At 30.1% G+C, this 6,589-nt stretch overlaps 1 long non-coding RNA gene across 3 annotated transcripts; it reads right to left on the bottom strand.

Annotated features, from left to right (window-relative positions):
- Positions 1,175–4,443, bottom strand: LOC107609823. 3 transcript variants are annotated; one of them, XR_002351437.1, is made up of 6 exons: positions 3,816–4,433; positions 2,568–2,659; positions 2,040–2,118; positions 1,855–1,915; positions 1,582–1,665; positions 1,175–1,482 (listed from the first exon to the last, which is right to left on the bottom strand). It is a non-coding gene; the product is annotated as an uncharacterized LOC107609823 (long non-coding RNA). The 3 variants fall into 3 exon arrangements; XR_001613281.2 differs by having other exon boundaries at positions 1,855–2,118; positions 3,816–4,443; XR_001613280.2 differs by lacking the exons at positions 1,855–1,915; positions 2,040–2,118 and having other exon boundaries at positions 3,816–4,388.

Below are 6,589 nucleotides of genomic sequence, written 5' to 3'. Positions count from 1 at the left end.
TTATGCATGAATTTTAAAAAAAATACGACTAGGATTGGTTTGTTCCATTTTTCTTTACTATAAAAATCCATATAAAACTTGTAATACAACTTGCATTAAAAACTATATCCACGTTTGGATTGTATATCTTTTCAATATTCTCATTCATTTCTAACATATAAATATTGGTGTATCATTAAAAATAGAGCTGATATTATTTTACTTTCTTAGCACTAGCCTACAGAATAATAAAATAAAGCCAAACTATAAATATTTCAAGTTAGCAAAGTGAAATACAAAGGTAAGTGAAAATATTAACCTTCAAATGTGATGAAACCTTCTCTACTTTTATGAAAACTCCTAAAGATTCAATAACAAGAGTAGCCCAAAATCACCCAAGTGATCTCCACAAGATCTCTAAATAGTAAAATAAATAATTACTCAGTTAAATCAAATAATCATATAAAAGGAGTAACAAAGCAAAAACAAGAAATAACAAATTACAAAACTACCTCTAATGGAAAGGACAAGTGAAAAACACCGTTAAAAAAAAAATAGTCTGGTGTATATCCTTTCTAAGGGTAAAATACTACTCTATCTTAGAAAAAAATATAATATATGAATTAAATTAAAACTTAACAAGCAATGCACTACTACTTAATAATGTAAGAATGAAATATGGCTCAATTGATCAAAAAGTACAAAAAATTTACTTGATATAATGACCAATAAGATCATCATCGGTCATGACTCATCTCTCACTACAAGAGAACCGTGGTTTTGCGGCGGTTTTTTATGATTACCGGCGATTTTAAACCGCCGCAAAATCAAATGCAGGCGGCTAAGGGAAACGCCCTGGATATTGGCGCGGGGATTAGGTTTTGCGGCGGTTTCTAGAAACCGCTGGTATAACCGCCGCTAAATGAGAGTGCAACGATTTCGCGCATGTTTACCGGCGGTTACGGACTGCCGCTATTTAACACGATTTTTTTTAAAGTTTGCGACTGTTTGGCGGCGGTTTTAAAATGCTAATTTCAATACAAATTTAAAAAAAATTTGGATTTTCCTTTTAAAAAATGCTGATTTTTTATTTAATTTTAAAGATACATTTTTTGGCCTTTTTTGAATTTTTTAATACTATAAATCTTAATATTTTTCATTTTTTGAATCTAAACTTGTGACAAAAATAACAAAATTAACTGAAAAATAAAATAATATATTTATCATTTGTGTTGCCATGTCTCGCCTTGAAACTGTCAGAGATACATTGGTGGCAGCATATTTGAAAAAATCAAAATTCTCTATAAGTCAGAGCCAAAACAAGTAAACTACATGATCAGAGAAGAACATCATCTATACTTCCAAGAGATCATCATTCATCAAGAATAAAATTATCAACTACTATATAAACATGTCAATAGTGTCTCTAACAAAGAAACCAACCTTCCACCCATACCTCCTTTTACAGTCAATACCTAATTCAACTTTGTTCTCCCGGTGAACCTGAAGTGTAGAAAGAATATGAAGTCATTTTAATTTTTTAAAATTCAAATTAAATTTGGAATTGAAATCTTAGATACAATGATGGTGATGATGACTTACTTGAATCAAATCCATGTAGTTCATTCTGTACAGGTGATCCTCGGAAAGAATCAATACATCCTCAATGTTCCTTGCTCTTGGATCCTATAGCAAATAATCATTGTCATTAATTAAAAAATGGAACTAACAACACTTTGTATACGATATGTCAACAGAACAACATATATAGCACATACAAAGTTTTATATTCTCTGTCAACAAGCAAGCAATTAGACTATATGTGTTAAGATTAATATATGAAATAAAGTACATGATAATGAAATAGCTTAGCACCTTAAATAGCCAGTAGAACTGCCTTACAGGCATCAACAGTATCCTAAAACCAACTTTGACCCTCAATTAAGCTACCAAGTTTGCTCTTCATCCTTTTTCATGATGCACAATAATTCAAGTATTCATACATACACTACTGTCCACGTCCTTAGTGTTATATGTGGCACATTTAGAATTCATGGTACCTTGTTTACATGTTTAGGTATTCTTAGTTTTATTATGGTTCTTGTTGGTTTGATTATGCTGGTTCTTTTTTGTTTCTGGCTGTATAAAAAAGTAGAGGTAGCTAAGTAACTCTAATGCTATGCATTGCATTATGGTTTCTGATTATTTGTTAATGTACTTCTATTTTTTGTTTTTACCACATTGTAAGGAAGTTGTTTTGTATGCTAGATATAATACAGGGGCCAATTATCAGAATATGAGAAGTAGCTCTAGAACTAGGTGCATTAGTTAAGTTATGAGTGTTTAACAACTAAACTAATAAGTTTAAGGGAAAAGAAAACAATCAGTAACAGCAGCTATAAACACCACAAATTGAATAGCATACTATTTCTTGTAATCTGAAAGTAAGAATATCATTTTAGAACATGAAAACTCATAAGGTTTCCTTTTGTGTTCAGAGGATAAAAGAGTTTTTACAAAAAGGTTCAACATAACTAGTGTAAGCACATGCATAAAAGAATTATTTATCTTCTAAATAAATTATGTACTAGTTCTTGCGGAGGTCTTTTATTTTGATCAATAATAGAACTCCTCTCCTCGGTGATCTTCGAAATAGGATCCTTTGCCTGAAGTAATAAGTCTGGAACAGATAGTAGAGATAAGATGGTATTAATTATGAGTCTCATATAAGATAAAGCTAGTTTAAGTGTAGAATTATTAAGTGTTTATAATATACCACAGAGGTAATAAAGTAATTAGTAATAAATTATTTTGTTAAAATGTTATAAATTTTATTCATATAACATAAATAAGATATAAACATTCTAGTTATTAATAAAATATATTTTTATTAATAACTAGATAGAATACTTACTTTAGATTCGATCAGTGAAACAAACTTCATTCAGATCTTTTAAATTGAATTGGAACATATTTTAATTTGAAACAAACTTATTTCAGATCTTATCGCACTATAAGAAATGGAGTCTACTAGTTCATTTGTTCAACCATTACAATCACTAATGTAACTAAAATGAAATGAAATGAATAAATGGTCTTATCACACTATGCTTTGCCCGTTATTAACAAAATAAGGTCTTATCATAATAAAATAAGTTCTTTTCCTCACTGAGAAAACAAAACAGAGCTCTGGGAATATAGTTGGCTTAGACATTGCAAAGCATGTTTCAGCGATAGATGCTTAAAAGCATTGCAAAGCAAGTAAGAGTATAAAAATATTTGTTATATAAAGCTTACGTATTTCTACTAATTAATTTGTTATACCACTCCATTTTGATGCGCTTGATCTTTATTTCTCTCTAATTTAAACATTAGTATGATAATATTCATTCATTTCGAACAAATGCCGACTAAGATATAGTAGATAATAACAACTGGTGAAACATTGTCGAAATTGTTCGGATTAGTATGGTGAAACATATTCAAAACACTTGGCATATTGTCGAACACTTGGCATGCAAAAGTATAACCAACACAAAATAGCACTAACAAGCATTCTTTGCAACACCAAATCAAAATTCAGCACCAATGACATGAAAAATCAGCAGCATTTCGCAGGGACTCAGCAAAGTATCAGTCAATCAATCCAAACAAATTGAAATTCAAACTCAAGAAGCTCTTAACAGCATGTTTAACTATGTATAAACTAACACTAATTCTAACCTAAACTCAACTAACAGCAGCAAATAATCCTAATCAAATCAAATTAACACTAAAATCAACATATAACTAATCCTAATTTAACTAAAACAGAGAAGAAAAGGTGATCTGAGAACCTGAGTCGAAGAACAGAGCAAGAACTCGGAGAGAGAGATGCAGTGGCAGTGACCAACCGCTGGTGCGTTTGAACTAGAGTGGCTCTATTATGATTCTACGACTGGGAATGAGGGAGGCTGGAGGGAGCTAGAGAGCCACAGTGCGAGGTTGCGAGGAGGGGAAGAAGATGGTCGCGGCCGCGCTGGATGGTAGCCGGCAGCGAGACAGAGAAGGCAGGAGGCAGGAGACAGGGGAAGAGAAAGAGAGAAAGGGTTTTCACGGTGGTTGTTCGGCGAAGGTGGAAGAAGAAGAAGAAGAAGAAGAAGAAGAAGAAGAAGAAGAAGAAGGTGGTGGTTCTGTGGTTCTGACGGAGATGTTGAGGGTGATGATCGATGGTGGCGCTGCGTTGGTGGTTGAAAAGAAGCTAGGGTTGGAGAAGGGGGAGTGATTCAGACTTTAGAGCTCTGGACTTCTAGTCGAGGGGGTGACGGGGCACTTAGGGCGCTGGCTTTATCTGATTCTTTTTGTAGCAGAAGCTCAAATTGCTATTATAACCGCCAGTATCTTATTAATTTGCGGCAATTTGATAAACAGCCGCCCATTCATCGTTGCTATTGTCCGTATTTGTTGTAGTGTCTTCACATAATTTCTGGAACCACCGTCAAACCTGAAAAGAAATAAAAAATAACTTGTTGAACGAATAAGTGAAACAAGGAACTCCCAAACACACATAAGATAGAGAATCTTATAGCACATTACCATCTTGAGAATCAGTATATACGAAAACATGACATGAGTCTCAGTCCAAAAGATTCCCAAAGACAACAACAAACACAGGAAATATTTTCATCTTAGGAAAAGACATAGTTTCTCAACATCTCTCAACACTTTGTTTCTTTTTCTTTTTTTTATTGTACAAAACAATTTAAAGCATCAAAATTGAGTATAGTTAATGGGTATGTTGAAAATAGGCATAAACAGCTAAAATGGACATAAACAAGCACATTTAGCATTTAAATTACACAATCAATTAAAACCTCCAAAGATAGAAGAATTTTCAAAAAAGAGAAAAGAAAAAAATTCAAATAAATTATATAACTCTGCATCTTTGCTCCTCTTTAAAGAAGAACGTGGATATACTAATAGGGATATATTAAAGAGAATGTTACCTTTAATTCCTCAATTGGAAATTTTTCTTGAGCATTCTGTATTTCTATCACTTGAAGGCTCAAGTCTCACTATGTTGTGTTCAAACTATAGTTTATGTTCTATAATTTCTTATTCAAGTAAGTTTAATAAAAAACTCTAACTCAAATTAATGGGATACCCTAAAATCATTTTTTTGGAAACTTATTATTCTAACCAAGTAGCTTAAAACTTAAATTTTTTAAAAAAAGAGGTTGGATGAAAATTAAAATTCTAAGTTCTTTTTCCTATTCTCTACTATTCCAATTCATCACATACATAAGAAAAAAAGACCTAAATCTTATTATCCATATTCATCTAATCACAACTAAATATATATATATAAAAGCCATATTTCATGAATCTCACTAAATATTAGAATTTTTATAAAGTATCAAAATTAAGAACTATAAGTATTAATAATAGTAATCCATACCAAAATTAAGAACTATCATGATAAAGTATTATTTTGTCCTAAACATTTATATATGGTAAATATCAAACTGATCCGATCCTTAACAACCCTTTCGTTCTATTTACTATATTATCTAAAATGTTTAAAGAAGAGTCAATATTAATTATCCTCATTTTTAATCCTATAAAAAATACTAATGAATCATGTATATCTTCTTAACAACTTTAATTTTGTTTTTTATGCAATATTACAAGAAGAGAGAAAGAAGAGTGGAAGGTGACATATGAAAGAACACTGAAATACGTTAAATTATACCTCTTAGCTAAGAAGAAGTAATATAACAGAAAGCTAAACAAATATACTAATAATAAACTAACAGAATAAAACTAACAATATCTATTCTATCTCATTCCTTTAATAATCCTAAATCTTTTATAAGTTATTTTTTTATTTCTATGTTTTTAACTTTATTGTTTTTAACTAATTTTTAATTTATTTACAATGATAAAATTATAGGATTTTGCTACATACAATAATATTTATTTATATGGTATCACTTTTATTGGTAATTTTTTATTTAGTTAATGGTAGGATTAACATTCAGTTGCAGGAGGATGGCCAAGAGGACGATGCTAATTATTACAAGGTACTGTAGTTTACTACATCGTTTATTTCATTTGATAATTCTTTTTTTCATTTTGTGCATTTGAGTGTATTTTTTTTTATTGTTATTGACTTTTTTTTAAGTTGTACTGTTGACATTTTTATTAATTGTTTAAATAAAACAAAAATGATTTCTTTTTTTAATATTGTTGGAACAAATAATTTTATAATAATTTAGATCATCCATATTAAATTATCAAAAATTTATATTATGATTCAAAAGTATATTTGTATTTGTATTTATAAAAGTTATAGAAGATTTATTTCGGTCTTCTTCAACCAAAGCTTTCTATATTTTTGTTAAGGCTCAATCGCAGCAACTCCTCTCATAGAAGCTTTGATATGTTGGGGACCAAAACCCTGAATTACTATTTATATTTGAGTGTGGGTGTGACACATATTAAACCCTAAAATCTAAATAAAATAGCATATCTTTATTTTCATTTAATTCTAAATCAGAATAATAATGATTTATTTAATCACAATAATTGAGATCACCGTTAAATAAATAATATAATATAAAATAGTTAA

Source organism: Arachis ipaensis, chromosome B07 (genome assembly GCF_000816755.2).
Source record: "Arachis ipaensis cultivar K30076 chromosome B07, Araip1.1, whole genome shotgun sequence".
Lineage (NCBI taxonomy): Eukaryota > Viridiplantae > Streptophyta > Magnoliopsida > Fabales > Fabaceae > Arachis > Arachis ipaensis.
Note: the sequence above shows the minus strand (reverse complement) of the source record. Positions and strands in the feature narration are given on the sequence as shown.